This window comes from Macaca mulatta, chromosome X (assembly GCF_049350105.2).
Source record: "Macaca mulatta isolate MMU2019108-1 chromosome X, T2T-MMU8v2.0, whole genome shotgun sequence".
Classification (NCBI taxonomy): domain Eukaryota; kingdom Metazoa; phylum Chordata; class Mammalia; order Primates; family Cercopithecidae; genus Macaca; species Macaca mulatta.
Genome location: NC_133426.1, coordinates 18,595,764 through 18,612,459, shown reverse-complemented (window position 1 = coordinate 18,612,459; position 16,696 = coordinate 18,595,764). Strand labels below are relative to the sequence as shown.

At 43.9% G+C, this 16,696-nt stretch overlaps 1 pseudogene; it reads right to left on the bottom strand.

Annotated features, from left to right (window-relative positions):
- Positions 1-1,037: 1,037 nt before the first annotated feature.
- The window catches only part of LOC694798 (HAUS augmin-like complex subunit 1), a 28,185-nt pseudogene continuing 12,526 nt past the window's right edge, over positions 1,038-16,696 (bottom strand).

Here is a 16,696-nt window from a genome sequence, read left to right as displayed (position 1 = left end):
GCCATCCTAACAGTAAGAAGCTGAGGCACATTTTTTAATACTTCTTTTATTCGTTTTGGAAATGGGGTCTCACTATATTGCCCAGGTTGGTCTCAAACTCCTGGGCTCAAGTGATCCTCCTGCCTCAGCCTCCCAAAGTGTTGGGATTACAGGCGTGAGCCACTGTGCCCAGCATCTGAGGCAAAATTCATCTGAGTAGAGTTTATTTGGGCCAAGTATAAGGACTGCAACCCAGGACTGTAGACAAAAAGAGTGAAACGCTATAAAATATTTAAAGAGGTTTGTTGTGAGCCAAATATGAGTGGCCATGGCCTGAGGCACAGTCTCAAGAGGTCCTGAGAACATGTGCCCAAGGTGGTTGGGTTACAGCTTAGTTTTATATGTTTTTGGGAGACATAATGCATCAGTCAATACATGTGAGATATACATTGGTTGGATCTGGAAGGGTGGGACAACTCTAAGTGGGGGCTTTCAAGTCACAGGTGGGTTCAAATATTTTCTCATTGGCAATTGGTTGAGAGTAAAATTATTATCTAAAGACCTGGTATCAATAGAAAGGAGTTTCTGGGTTAAGATAAGGGATTGTGGAGACCAAGGTTGATAGGAAGTGTCACAGATGAATGTCCTTAGAGACAATAGATGGCAAATGTTTCCTATTCAGACCTTTAAAAGGTGCCAGACTCTCAGTTTATCTCTTTGGGATTGGGAGGGCCTGGAAGGGGAAGATCTAGTTATATTAATGGGGATTCTTTACAGATGCAAATTTCCACCCCCAAAGATGGCTTTGCAGGGCCATTTCAAAATATGGCAAAAAAACATATTTTGGGGTAAGATATTTTGATTTTTTTAAATGAAAACGATGTATTTGGGCACAAAAATGCAATACACAGTTAGAAACCATATTCTATCAATCATGACATCCTGTAATCTAAGAACACAGAAAATTTTGTTATTAAGAAATGCCAAGAGGAAAAAGAACTCTGTAAAGTCCTATTCAATTTACTTTCTTAGGGAAAAGGCTGTTTATTTGGCTCTTGTCACAGTTCTATCATGTCTACTCTTCTTGTAAGTTCAGCTTCGATGCTATCTAATTCTCGCTTTGCTGCTTCAATTTTCACTTGAGCAAGAGATGGATTCGGCATGAAGTCTAACTAGGACTCCAATTTTTTCTTCAAAGGTATAGTCTGTTGTTTTCATTTTGCCAGTTTCTCTGACAGTGCTACTAGGGACTGGTGAGACAGAGAAGCATCTGCGCCTCTGGTTGAAAGTCGCTCCTCTGCTGCTTTGATTCCAAATCTGAATTCCTCTGACTTTGGTTTTAGAAAGTCCATGTTCTGATGACGATTATTGAAACTAGGCCTCATAAAACTAAGAAACTAGGCCTCATATAGAAAAAAAAAAAAATTAACACCAGGTGGCTCTGGATAGGGTCCCACCCTGCCTCGATAGGGTCCCACCCTGATAGGGTCCCACCCTGCCAATTCCGGGAAACAACCTCATGGGGTCCCACCCTGCCAATTCCGGGGGTCCCACCCTGCCTCGAAGTTCCCGGAATCAGCAACTCCAAGAAAAAACCTCATAAGGTCCTGCTCTAACCAATTAGAACAAGACACCTTGCTCAGGCCATAGCTAGACCCAATTACCACGCGCCTAAAGCTTTGTTTGAATTTCGCGCCTTAAGCTGTGTTTGAACTTGTGTTTGCCTATATAAACAACCTGTAACAAGCACTCCGGGTCCCAGGGCCAACTTAGAGCTTGGGACCCTAGCGCGCTAGTAATAAATAACTCTCTGCTGTGAATCTCGTGTCGGTGATCCTTCGCGGCGACCCCTGCCCAGGAAGGAATCGACAGTTCGGTTCCAACATTATCAACTTTGGCCCTTTCTGTAGACAGATGCAACTCTGCTTTCTTGAGATCCTCTTGTAGACATTTTTCTAACACTAAAGTTGCAGTTAGATTTTTCTTCAAGTTTTTCCCGTTCAATCTTGATTTCTTCACTTTTGGATTTGGTATGAAAGAGATCAGAGGTCAAATCATTCACTGGAGGGATAAAACTAGTTAGTGAGGCATCCTTTGTTTCAAGGGCTACCGCACTGCCAACCAAAGCATTCAGATACCTGGAACCAGTGCTAGAGAGATTGGCAGGGGAAAAAATTCGCACTCTCCGTGAGAAGGTCTTGGAGATACTTGGCTTCTGACTTGTATTCACTTGCTTTCTGCTTCAAGTCCTCTATTACCAGGTAGACACCTCTGTCCCGGGCCCTGTTGCGTTCTGAAAGGTGATGTAAAATCTCTGTGGTCCGTGGGTTCACCTCATACTGTGGAATGGGATGATCTCCAAATATATATATATTTTTATTTTATATTTGTTTTTTTGAGACAGAGTCTCACTCTGTTGCCCAGGCTGGAGTGCAGTGATGTGATCTCAGCTCAATGGCAACCTCCATCTCCTGGGTTCAAGCGATTCTCCTGCCTCAGCCTCCCAAGTAGCTGGGATTATAGGCGCCCCCCACCACACCTCGCTAATTTTTGTATTTTTATTAGAGATGGGGTTTCACCACATCGGCCAGGCTGGTCTTTAACTCCTGACCTTGTGATCCACCTGCCTCAGCCTCCCAAAGTGCTGGGATTACAGGCGTGAACCACCAAGCCTGGCCCAAATATTTTTTCTAACCACGCAGCAACGTTTCGTTCTCCTCCAGCAGCTCCGTAGCTGCTGCTCCCGCCACTTCACTAGCAATATTTTCATTTTCTTCTCTGTTGGGTGGTGCTACGCCAGTCAGGTTGGAAAGTAACACGTTATACAGAGTTAAATAAAATTCACCTGATGAGATGTTAGGGTTTGTGATGTTATACGGTTTGTGATGTTATGGCGTAACTTCCCAGGTCCCTTAGACAGGAATTTGGGCAAGAGGGAAAAAAGGTTAGAGATTAGTCCTCAAGAGAATAGATTCAAGTTGCCCTGAATATACACTCTGGATTAGTGGCAGTTGCAAGTGGATTTTTAAAGGAAAGGAAGAGGCAGTTCCTGAGTTGTTTACCAAGAATTTACATTAAAATAACAAACTACTGACGGGCTACATACATTGTTCTTTGTATTATAAATTCCAGGCCAGGCAGTGGCTCATGCCTGTAATCCCAACACTTTGGGAAGCCAAGGCAGGTGAATCGCTTGAGCCCAGGAGTTCAAGATCAGCCTGGGCAACATAGGGAGACCCCTGTCTCTACAAAAAATTAAAAAATTAGCTGGGCATGGTCGTGTGCGCTTGTGGTCCCAGCTACTTGGGAGGCTGAGGCAGGAGGATCGCTTGAGCCTGAGCGGTAGAGGCTGCAGTGAGCTGAGATCAAGCCACTGCACTCCAGCCTGGGTGAAAGAGAGAGACCCTATCTCGAAAAAACCAACCAGGGCCAGGCGTGGTGGCTCACGCCTGTAATCCCAGAACTTTGGGAGGCCGAGGCAGGCAGATCACGAGGTCAGGAGATCGAGACCATCCTGGCTAACATGGTGAAACCCCGTCTCTACTAAAAATACAAAAAAAATTAGCCGGGTGTGGTGGCAGGCGCCTGTAGTACCAGCTACTCGGGAGGCTGAGGCAGGAGAATGGCGTGAACCTGGGAGGCGGAGCTTGCAGTGAGCTGAGATGCGCCACTGCACTCCAGCCTGGGCAACAGAGCGAGACTCTGTCTCAAAAAAAAAAAAAAAAAAGAAAGAAAGAAAGAAAAAACAAACCAACCCAAATTCTAGGAACAAGAAGGCAAAGGGTGAGACAGCTGGTTGGGAACAAAATGACTTTAAACAATTGCCCCCAGGCATGGGGAGAGGGGGAGCAGGGAGGAATGAAAGTCCCAAATTCATGTCTTTCTGGGCCTCAGGCCTCACATAGCCCAGACTGTTCTATTTTTCTTTTCTCAAAACCACATAATCATATTAATAGGTGCTAAAAGCAACCATTCCTAATCAAAACTTAAACAGGGCTAGATGAAACTATGTAAACAAAACTAAGGATATTTACTAAAAACCAACAAGTGTTATTTTAAATGTCAAAACACTGAAAATATTTCATTAAAATCAAGAACAAGATTCTTGATGCTTACTAACATTATTATTTAACATTGTTTTAAGGCAGTGGTTCTCAACCCCAGATGCACATTAGAATCATCTGGGAAGCTTTTAAATATATGTATATATACACACCAATTAAATCTCTGAGCCTAAGGGCCTGCCATTGGAGTGTTTTTTTTGGTTGTTTGTTTTTTTTTTTTAAAGCTTCCTGGCTGATGCTAATGTGTAGCCCAGAATGAGAACCAGTCTTAGACGCTTCAGCAAATGCAACATAAAAAGAAAATAAAGCAGCAGGCATCCTCACTGGGAAAGAAAGAGGGAGGGTTGTTAGATAAAATACAGAACACCCAGGTAAATTTGAATTTCAAATGAATCATGAATCACTTTTTAATATAAGTATGTGCCATACAGTACTTGGGACATACTTATATTAAAAAATTATTCCTTATTTATCTGATATTCATATTTAGCTGGGCATTCTGTATTTTTGTTTGCTAAAGCTGGCAACCCTAAAAGAAGAGATATAAATGAATTCCATTTGCTGATGCTATAATTGTCTACCTTGAAAACCCAAGAGACCCCGTTACTGGCAGTGAATCCATATGGTTCTGCAGCAATCTCAATTCTTGGCTCCTCAGAAGAAATAATTCAACTGAGGGGCATAAGGCAGAAAAAGGGACCGAGGCAAGTTTCAGAGCAGGAGTGAGTTTATTAAAACGCTTTGGAGCCAGCTGGGCGCAGTGGCTGACGCCTGTAATCCCAGCACTTTGGGAGGCCAAGGTGGGCAGATCATTTGAGTCCAGGAGTTTGAGAGCAGCAGCTTGGGCAACATGGCAAAACTCTGTCTCCACAAAAATACGAAAATTAGCTGGGTGTGGTGGTGTGTGCCTGTAATCTCAGCTACTCGGAAGGTTGAGGCACAAGGATTGCTTGAACCCGGGAGGCAGAAGCTGCAATGAGCCGAGATTGCACCAGTGCACTCCAACCTGGGCGACAGAGTGAGACCCTGTCTCAATAATAATAATAATAAAAGCTTTAGGGCAGGAATGAAAAGAAAGTAACGTACACTTGGAAGAATGCCAAGGGCGCATCTTGGCGGTCCAGTGCCTCATTTCACCTTGGACTTGGGGTTGTATATGCTGGCCTACTTCTCGCATCTTGCATCCTTTTTCCCTTGATTCTTCCCTCAGAGGGGCTGCCCACATGCGCGGTGGCCTACCAGCAATTGGGCGGTGAGCATGCGTAGCGTGTTTATTGGAGGTATACGCATGCTCACCTGAGGCGTTCTTCCCTTTACCAATAGAATGCCCCCAGAAGGTCATATACCTCCTCCATTTTAACTTAAACTCCTCCATTTTGCCCCTTAATGCACATGCTCCAGCCCACTCGCCCAATTCCTGAGCTCTTATTGGGAAGCTGCTGATCATCAGTTTCAGGTGTTTTTATCTATTGGGAAACTGCTTTTCCCTGGTGCTGACTGTGACCAATTATTATTTTAGAGAGACAGTTAACCGACTGACCATCACCTGATGGTCACCTGACATCTGACATTCCTGGTGGTGGTTGTCGGGGAAGGGGAGGGGTGCTCTCTTGTCCTGTTTATGTCTGACTAGCTACCTACTGTAACAATTCTATTAAAAAACTTTTAGAATAACAGTATTTGGTAAGGAGACCGGATACCAGATACATTACAACAGTAAATAGGCTTTTTTGAAGGAGTACCTATGAGGCCCTAGGGACAGGACTTGGCCCACGCCCACTAATGTATTTTTCCATACATACTGACCAGACCTTGCAAGCTATTTGAAGAAACTAAGATAAACGGCAACCCCCAGTAAATCTTAAGGCTCCATACCCGCTGATCGCGGGACCTTGAAAACCTAAAATAAGCAATACCCCAACATAAATCTCACTCAAAAGAGTTAACCCTATCACTCACATGTGCACAAGACCAGACCGATCTTTACTACACCTCCCGCCCAAGGAGGGGCTGATCTGCCATTTTCTGATCGTGTGATGTATGTGTTAGCATAACCCCTTACTACACCTGTGCTTCCTGAATTCCACCCTGCACGTGTAGACACTCCCCTAAACATGAATTATATATATCGCCCTCCTTAAGACACCACAGTGCACTCTCCTCAGAGGCAGCTGGAGGAGTTTTTTCTTCTGCACTGTCTCCCTTATGCCCAACCTTTCTGGGCATGTCTTAATCAACCTTGTCTGGAAAAAGTTTGCGTGGCCTCATGTCTGTCTGTATTCCTTCCCTTCCCTTTTTCCTTCCCTTTTTCCTTCCCTTTCTCCTTCCCTTTCTCCTTCCCTTTCTCCTCTCCTTCCCTTTCTCCTCTCCTTTCCTTGTGTGATCTCGGCTCACTGCAACCTCCACCTCCTGGGTTCAAACAATTCTTCTGTCTCAGCCTCCCGGGTAGCTGGGATTATAGGCATGTGCTACCATGCCCAGCTAATTTTTGTATTTTTAGTAGAGACAGGGTTTCACCATGTTGGCCAGACTGGTCTCGAACTCCTGACCTCAGGTGATCCACCCGCCTTGGCCTTCCAAAGTGCTGGGATTATAGGCATGAACATCCATGCCTAGACAGGAAAGGAGACTTTATTTCTTATAGAGGGTTATATAGCCTGCAGGCTGGCTATCCTACAGGCTGGGAAGTGTAACCTCCAGCAGACACTTCGAGGGAATGGAGAACAAAGATTTATGCTGAACGGGTTACATCCCATGTTCACTTTGGGGTGGAGACTTAACATTTAAATGGATAACAATTAGGTCCTATCAAAGCTGTAGTGATGGCTGGTAGAACAGAGGGTTGGGGGGTCACTTAGTGTTTGGTGGTGGGTGAGCTACAATTGCATCAACATTGCTTATCTCAAAACCCCGCTTGTTTAGTTGCTAGAATAAAAAGGAAAAGAAAAATCCTTGTGGCAATTAGAACATAGTTGATTCTTTTTTTTTTTTTTTTTTTTTAGATGGAGTTTCGCTCTTGTTGCTCAGGCTGGAGTGCAATGGCTCGATCTCGGTTCACTGCAACCTCCGCCTCCAGGGTTCAAGTGATTCTCCTGCCTCAGCCTCCCAGTAGCTGGGATTACAGGCGCGGGCCACCACGCCCAGCAAATTTTTTTGTATTTTTAGTAGACACGGGGTTTCTCCATGTTGGTCAGGCTGGTCTCAAACTCCCAACCTCAGGTGATCCTCCTGCCTCGGCCTTCCAAAGTGCTGGGATTACAGGTGTGAGCCACCGCCCCGGCCCATAGTTGATTCTTTAAGTGTAGGAGCGTGTGACTTAACACTTGCCCGGCATGGCTTTAGGTCTTGTTTATAATTTGGTATCTTATAGCCACAGAGAGTCCCTTCCATCAATCTTATGATCTCTATTTCAGCATTAATTCTGGTTCACTGTTGTGCCTAAACTGCAAAGGGAGATGGTATAACAAGATGTTTCCAACCTCCCATCTCTCATGGCGGGGAACACAGTTTTTAAGGTCTTTCTGGGGTGCCCTTAGCCAAGAGGGGTTCCACACAGTTGGTTAGTGGGGGCATGGATTTTGAGTTCTCAATGGCAAAAGGTAACATGAACAAAGTCAACAGACAAACAATAGATGTGGACAAAAATGTATAATGTAATAAAGGGTTAATTTCTTTTTTTTTCTATTTTTTTTTGAGATGGAATCTCGCTCTGTCACCCAGGCTGGACTGCAGTGGTACAATCTTGGCTTACTACAATCTCCACATCCCGGGTTCAAGCAATTCTCTTGCCTCAGCCTCCTGAGTAACTGGGATAACAGGCACACGCCACCATGCCCAGCTAATTTTTGTATTTTTAGTTGAGATGGGGTTTCACCATGTTGGCCAGAATGGTCTTGATCTCCTGACCTCGTGACCCACCCACCTCGGCCTCCCAAAGCGCTGGGATTACAGGCATGAGCTGCTGTGCCTGGCCTAAAGGGTTAATTTCTACAGCATACAAAAATATCTTACAAATTGATGAGAAAAAGATGTATAGACCAAAAGAAAAAAAAATGAGCAAAAAATGTGAAGAACAAGTCCAAACACATGAAAAGCTGCTTAAATTGTCTAGTGGTCAGGGAATATATTATGCTAATGAGATATCATTTTATCCTCATGAGATTCACAAAACACAGAAAGAACTCTAACATCCAATGCTGGCAGAGAGGAGGGAAAGGGGAATTTTCAGGCATTGCTGACAGCAATGGCATTGTCACAGGGTTTTTTTTTGTTTGTTTTGTTTTGTTTTGTTTTGTTTTAAAAACAAGCAACAGCATTTACTTTTAAAAGGCAATTACTATACTAACCAGCAATTTGACTTCCTGCAATCTGTCTGATATGGTTTGGCTGTGTCCCCACCCAAATCTCAACTTGAATTATAGCTCCCACAATTCCCACATGTTGTGGGAGGAATTGAATCATGGGGGCGGGTCTTTCCATGCTGTTCTTGTGGTAGTGAACAAGTCTCACGAGATCTGATGGTTTGATAAAGGGGAGTCTCCCTGCCCAAGTTATCTTCTCTTGTCTGCCACCATGTGAGATGTGCCTTTTGCCTTCTGCCATGATTGTGAGGCCTCACCAGTCACATGGAACTGTGAGTCCATTAAACCTCTTTTTCCTTATAAATTACCCAGTCTCGGGTATGTCTTTACCAGCAGTGTGAAAATGGACTAATACATTGTTCCATTAGTAGAGATAGATTAGTATCTCTACATAGGGATATACATACAATATTTATTGCAGCTTTGCTTTAGTGGTCAAGAACAGAAAACAAAGTAAACACCTAATAAAAGCAGGATGTCTGAATAAAGGGTGGTCCTCCATTGCAAGGAATACTATACAATCATTAAAAAGAACCAATTAATGACCAAAAATGTTCATGGTAGCACTAGCCATAATAACCCCAATGCCTATTAGAAGGAGAATAGATCAATAAGTTCTGGTATAGTCACACAATGGGATAGTATACCGCAACCAGAATGAACAAGCCACAACTACATGCAACAACATTATAAATGTCAAGAATATAATGTGCAAAAAAGTATGTACTGAATGTTTCTTTTACATAAGGCACAAAACAGACTAAAGAAATTGATGCTGTTACAAGTCAGGAGGATGGATACCCTTGGGGAGGTGGAAGGTCAACGGGAGGAGGCATGTTGGGAGAGGTAGCAGTTCTCGGGCACTGGTAATATTTTGTGTCTTGATCTGGGTGCTGGTTACGTGGGTGTATTCACTGTGGAAACTCATCAAGCAGTACATTCACGATTCGTGTATTCAGAAACACCGGACTTAACAATTGTAATAACTTGCAGGGATTTCAGCTAGGTATTGATTGTTGGTTAAGAAAAGCAGAATGTAGAAAATCATGTATAATATAATCGCATTTTCATACAGCATACAACAATAAAACCACCCTGATTATGTATTCCTGGGGGTGTAAATACATGTATATTGAGGATATATGTAAGTCTCTATAGAGTTATATGCAGACGGATAAAAATATGGAAGGCTGGCAAGGCGCAGTGGCTCACGCCTGTAAGGAGTCCATGAGAGGCCAAGGCAGGTGGATCACCCAAGGTCAGGAGTTGGAGAGCAGCCTGGTCAACATGGCAAAACCCCATCTCTACTAAAAATGCAAAAATTAGCTAGAGATGGTAGTAGGCGCCTGTAATCGCAGCTATTTGGGAGACTGAGGCAGGAGAGTTGCTTGAACCCAGGAGGCAGAGGTTGCAGTAAACTGAGATCAAGCCATTGCTCGCTCGCTCTCTCTCTCTCTCTCTCTCTCTCTATATATATATATATATACACCTCGTCAGGCCTCTGAGCCCAAGCCAAGCCATCGCATCCCCTGTGACTTGCACGTATATGCCCAGATGGCCTGAAGTAACTGAAGAATCACAAAAGAAGTGCAAATGCCCTGCCCCGCCTTAACCTATGACATTCCACCACAAAAGAAGTGAAAATGGCCGGTGCTTGCCTTAAGCGATGATATTATCTTGTGAAATTCCTTTTCCTGGCTCATCCTGGCTCAAAAAGCTCCCCCACTGAGCACCTTGTGACCCCCACTCCTGCCCGCCAGAGAACAACCCCCCTTTGACTGTAATTTTCCTTTACCTACCCAAATCCTATAAAACGGCCCCACCCTTATCTCCCTTCGCTGCTCTGTTTTCGGACTCAGCCTGCCTGCACCCAGGTGAATAAAAAGCTTTATTGCTCACACAAAGCCTGTTTGGTGGTCTCTTCACACGGACGCGCATGACATATATAAAGGTCTATTAAGGTCTTTCTGGGGTGCCCTTGGCCAAGAGGGGTTCCACTCAGTTGGTCAGTGGGGGTATGGATTTTGAGTTCTCAATGGCAAAAGGTGAAACAAGTGAAATAGAAAACAAATATATATATATATATACACACACACACACACACACACACAAGGCCATATAGCAGGTTAAAAATGGCTTCCCTCGGTGAGGGAGAAGGCAGGATGAGGGCCATGCTGATGTTGGGAGAGGAAAAGGATAAAGGAAAATAATATGCCCTTGTTTAAAAATGACAACAACAACAGCAAAGTATAGGCCAGGTATGGTGGCACGTACCTGTAATCCCAGCTATTTGGGAGGCTAAGGCAGGATGATCGTTTGAGTCCAGGAGTTCAAGGCCAGCCTGGGCAACATAGCCAGACCCCACCTCAAAAAATACATATATGATCCCATCTATGTAAAAAAGATACAGAAATTTAGAAATAAGTCCTACCAAGATTTAAAAATTGAGACCCGGGAAATGATTTATGTTGCATAACTCAAGCACATGGCATATTATGAACATTTGGTCATTGTCTGGGAAAAAATGTGAAGCCTAAAGATTATTAACAAACAGCAAAGAATACAAAAAGTCTACTTATCAACTGCTAGCAATATGGTAGACTCAGACAACCTGAAAATTCTTTTACTATAATCACTTAGAAATACTAGGTAAAATGTAACATATTTATTTTAAATGTAGAGCTAGGCCCACAAATAATAAAATCAAATCCCCAGGTGCCGGAAACAAAGAAGGAAATGAAAAAGCAGAAGGGTAAGTGCCTGAGTTAATGGGGGGCAATTGTCTGCAGAGCCTGGGGTTTGAGAATGAATGCCCACACAGGGGCAGGAAATGAGACTTTGGGGCTCTGGGAGCTAGGGAATTGCCCAGAGAGCTTTGCCTACAGCCGAGACCCTCAAATAACTATTCTATAAATGAAAGGATTTAAAAACAAGAGGGACCACAGGACACAGGGCTTTTGGTGGGAAAATAATAAAAGCTCTCTGAGAAGTCAAAACCACAAGACCACAATTCACATTGCTTTTACTCTGCCCACATAGTTCAGAAACTCCAGACTAAGAAGTACCGTGAGAATTATTCATCAAGCAGTGATACTCCTGGGGCACAAGGAAGAAGCAAACAAAAAACTTCTTTGAATTGAAGCTCCTACCACATCCCAAATATCATGGAATGTTCACACACACACACAAAAATCCTGCTAATGATGAGTTCACAGTAAAATATTACAAAGCCCATTGGTGACTAATCCAACTCAATCAACAGTCTGCACACAGTACACACATACAATTATACCTCCACAAGCTCCAAATGCACACAGATAACCAGAAAGAGATTATTTTAAAAATACATATAAAGTAACTGAAGACTAGAAAAGACACGATCAAATCCTAATAGAACTGAACTCTATGGAAAAAGGACAAGAAGAATTGAAGAAACATCAAATAGAACAGTGACCCCATAATGTATCAGGGAGTATGTTTTTTATTTTTTATTTTTATTTTTATTTTTTTTTATTATTTTTTTTTTTTGAGACAGAGTCTCGCTCTGTCGCCCAGGCTGGAGTGCAGTGGCCGGATCTCAGCTCACTGCAAGCTCCGCCTCCCGGGTTCACGCCATTCTCCTGCCTCAGCCTCCCGAGTAGCTGGGACTACAGGCGCCCGCCACCTCGCCCGGCTAGTTTTTTGTATTTTTTTAGTAGAGACGGGGTTTCACCGTGTTAGCCAGGATGGTCTCGATCTCCCGACCTCGTGATCCGCCCGTCTCGGCCTCCCAAAGTGCTGGGATTACAGGCTTGAGCCACCGCGCCCGGCCTGAGTATGTTTTTTTAAACAAGATTATAGGGATGATAATAAATGCTTCACTGAAAGACATTAAAGAAGACTAAAATGATTGAAAAAATGTACCATTTCACGGATAGGAAGATTCAATATAGCAAAGATGGCAACTTTCTCCAGATTAGCCTATAAATTTAATGCAGTTCCCATCAAAATCCAACAAATGATTTTACAGAATTCACAAACTGATGCTAAAATCTATACAAAGGTCTAAAGGGCAAAAAAAAAAAAATGTTAAAGAATAAAGGTAATGGGGGTGGGGCTCATACTACCAGATATCAAGACTATTATAGACAGGCACGGTGGCTCATGCCTGTAATCCCAGCACTTTGGGAGGCTGAGGCAGGAAGATCACTTGAGCCCAGGAGTTTAAGGCCAGCCTGGGCAACATTGTGAGATCTTGTCTCTACAAATAATAAAAAAGTTAGCCGGGTGTGGTGGCGTGTGCCTATAGTCCTAGCTACTTGAGAGGCTGAGGTGGGAGGACTGCTTGAGCCTAGAGGGGCCGAAGCTGCAATGAGCCATGATCATGCCACTGCACTCCAGCCTGGATGACAGAGTGAGACCCCATCTAAAAAACAAAAAAAAGACCATTATCAGACACGGAGTTAAAGAAGGAAGGGGTTTATTCGGCCAGGGGCATCGGCAAGACTCCTGTCTCAAGAGCCGACCTCCCTGAGTGAGCAATTCCTGTCCCTTTTAAGGGCTCACAACTCTAGAAGGGTGTGTGTGAGAGGGTTGTGATCGATTGAGCAAGCAGGGGATATGTGACTGAGGGCTGCATGTACCAGCAATTAGATCGGAAGAAAATAGGATAGGGATTTTCACAGTGCTTTTCTATACAATATCTGTAATCTATAGATAACATAATTGATTAGGTCAGGGGTCAATCTTTAACTACCAGGCCCAGGGCGTGGTGCTGGGCTGTGTGCTTGTGGATTTCATTTCTGCCTTTTAGTTTTTACTTTTTCTTTCTTTGGAGGCAGAAACTGGGCATAAGACAATATGAGAGGTGGTTTCCTCCCTTAATATTAGCAAGAAGATAGTCAAAGAGACCAATGGATCACAAGGCCTAAAAACAGACCCATGTGGATATGGGAGCTTACTGTATGGCAGAGGGGGCCTTTCAAATGAGTGGGAAAGAATGAACTGTTCAATAAACTGTGCTCCCACATCATACCTTAAAATAATTTCTAGCGGATGAATGAGCTAAATGCTCTTGAAAAGCAAAATTTTTAAAAAAACCTTTGGAGATTACAGTTGATTCTCATTATTCACAACAGCTGTGTTCTATAAACCCACTGTAAACACTGAATTAGCAAATACTGAACCATTGCTCTTAAGGGAAATACAGGGTAGGGTTCCTGTGAACCTCTGGTCACGACATTTTCATCAACCTATCAATCCAGAACCTTGTTTTGTGTGTGTTTCTGTTGAAAGGCATCTCATTTAATTGTATTGCTGATTCCTGAACACTAAACTCCTGGCCAACAGGGCCATCCCTCATGCTTGAAGGAAGCTTCTCTACCACGCGTTTTCTCTGTAAGGCACATCACAGCTTCCTTGCGCTTGGGAGTGTCAGGCAACACTTCCGTCTATGCTTGGGGGCCATTTTAAACAGCAAAGTCACCCACAAAAAGCACAAAAATGTGAAAAATGTGGCACTAAATATGCCTCAAGAAGGACACTTGTTTACAGCTGAGACAAGAAGGCAGAGTGTCACCTTGTTCCACCTCATCTGGGAATGTGAGTGACTCAGATTTTTTCACTACCTTTGCATGTGGTCACTGAAGATACTGATTTTGGCAAGTAGGCAAATTTGCAAATACAAAATCTATGAATAATGAGGATCAACTGTATCTTTCTGATATTTCCAGGAGTGAAAAGGATTTGTTTGTGGACAAGACACAAAAAGCACAAATTATAAAGAGAAAGACTGACAAACGGGACAAATAACAATTTAAAACTTCTGCTTGAAAATGGATGCCAGAAAGAAAGTGAAAAATCAAGTCACAGACTAGAAGACGACATCTGCTTCACAAATAAAGAACAAAGTATTGGTATCAAGAAGCGTTTTTTTTTTTTTTTTTTTTTTTGGAGACGGAGTCTCGCTCTGTCGCCCAGGCTGGAGTGCAGTGGCCGGATCTCAGCTCACTGCAAGCTCCGCCTCCCAGGTTTACGCTATTCTCCTGCCTCAGCCTCCCGAGTAGCTGGGACTACAGGCGCCCGCCACCTCGCCCGGCTAGTTTTTTGTATTTTTTAGTAGAGACGGGGTTTCACTGTGTTAGCCAGGATGGTCTCGATCTCCTGACCTCGTGATCTGCCCGTCTCGGCCTCCCAAAGTGCTGGGATTACAGGCCTGAGCCACCGCGCCCGGCCAAGAAGCGTTTTTAAAGTTGTTAGAAATCAATAAGAAAAATACAACCAGCCATTAGAAAAATGAGAAAAGGCTGGCCAGGTGCAGTGGCTCACTCCTGTAATCCCAGCACTTTGGGAGGCTGAGGTCAGATCACCTGAGGTCAGGAGTTTGAGACCAGCCTGGCCAACATGGTGAAACCATGTCTCTACTAAAAATACAAAAATTAGCCAGGCGTGGTGGTGGGTGCCTGTAATCTCAACTGCTTGGGAGGCTGAGGCAGGAGAATCGCTGGAACCTGGGAGGTGGAGGTTGCAGTAAGCCAAGATTGCGACACTACACTCCAGCCTGAGCAACAAGAATGAGACTCCATCTCAAAAACAAAAACAAACAAACAAAAACCAAAGTGGTCATTTAGTTACTATATCAAATCAAGAATATTTTATCATTAGTGCAGATTATGTATATGGGGGACTGGCAATAAGTAACATTAGAACATCTGAGAAATGTTTTCTAGATTTGTATCTCAATGTGTCTCCATTCTGTAAGTGATAGACCTCTTCACTTCAAAAAGAGAGTGGCAAGAGATGAGATTGAATGGCGAGGAAGGCACCTTCTCTGACCACACTAAGGGGTTTGAGTTTAATGCTGAAGACAACAGGAAGCCAGTGAGGAAGCTGAAGAAAGGAAGGTTAATCTTAAAAGTAGAAAGTGTAGAAGAAACCCAATAAAAAAGAAATGGAAGCTAAAGAGAGAGGGTCGGACAAGAGAATGAAAACGTATGCCCATACACATACTTGCACTTGAATGTTCTTTGTGGCAGTTTTCATAACAGTCAAAAAGTGGAAACAGGCCGGGCGCGGTGGCTCACGCCTGTAATCCCAGCACTTTGAGAGTTCGAGGCAAGCGGATCACTTGAGGTTAGGAGTTCAAGACCAGCCTGGCCAACAGGGTGAAACCCCGTCTCTACTAAAAATACAAAAAAAATTAGCCGGGCGTGGTGGCACATGCCTGTAATCCCAGCTTCTTGGGAGGCTGAGGCAGGAGAATCATTTGAACCCGGGTGGTGGAGGTTGCAGTGAGCAGAGATCGTGCCACTGCACTCCAGCCTGGGTGACAGAGCAAATATAATGTTCATCAACTGATAAGTGAATAAACAAAATGTGCTTTATCCATACAGTGCTATACTAGTCAGCAATAAAAAGGAATGAACTATGAATACGTGCTATGATACAGATGAACTTCAAAAACGTCATGCTCGGTGAAAAAAGCCAGACACAAGAGACCACATATTGTATGATTCCATTTATGTGAGTTGTCCAGAAAAGACAAATCTATAGGCAGAAAGTAGGTTCGTGGTTGCTTGCAGAGTGGATGGGGTGGGGCAGGGTGAGAGCAGTAGGAGGGTTAACTAGAAGTGTGTATGAGGGATTCTATTGATCTGATGAAAGTGTTCTCAAACTGATTTATGGTGATGGTTTCATAACTTAGAAAATTTACTAAAACATTATTGAATTGTACACTTGAAAAGGGTGAATTATAGGATCCAAAATATCCCTCAGTAAAGTTATTTTGAGAGAGAAACAGAGAGTAGAAAAAAAGCATCTAATCGGCTTAAGACAGCTTGCGGGGCCAGCTGAGATGGAGAACGTGCCTGGGCATGAGACTCTGCCCGGCTTCTGATCTGCAGGCCTCCTCTGTTCCCAATGCTCAAGCCTCCAGGCTCTTCCTGCCCAGGAACAGCTTTCAGGCAGGGGCAGCTTGGAGTGCTGAGCTGACGGTGGGTCAAGTGGGCTTGACTTTTCATCCTGCTCTCACTGTGTATCCTTCCTCTAGCTAGACCTTGGCCTTGAGACCTGCTTTTCTTACCTAAGAGGATCTAGCATTGCTTTTGACAGCCCCATTCAGTGACCTGAGCCCAGAGGCTCCTTACTCCAGCCCCACCACCGCCACTGCTGACCACCGAGCGGGTCCGACTAACACCTGCCTGCCCCGCCTCAGCTACTGGCCCTTCTGATGGGCACTGAGAGAGATGGTGGCCCATAATAAGATTAGGCTATGGTGGTCAACCTCGGGCAAGGTACTTAACCTTTCTGATCTTC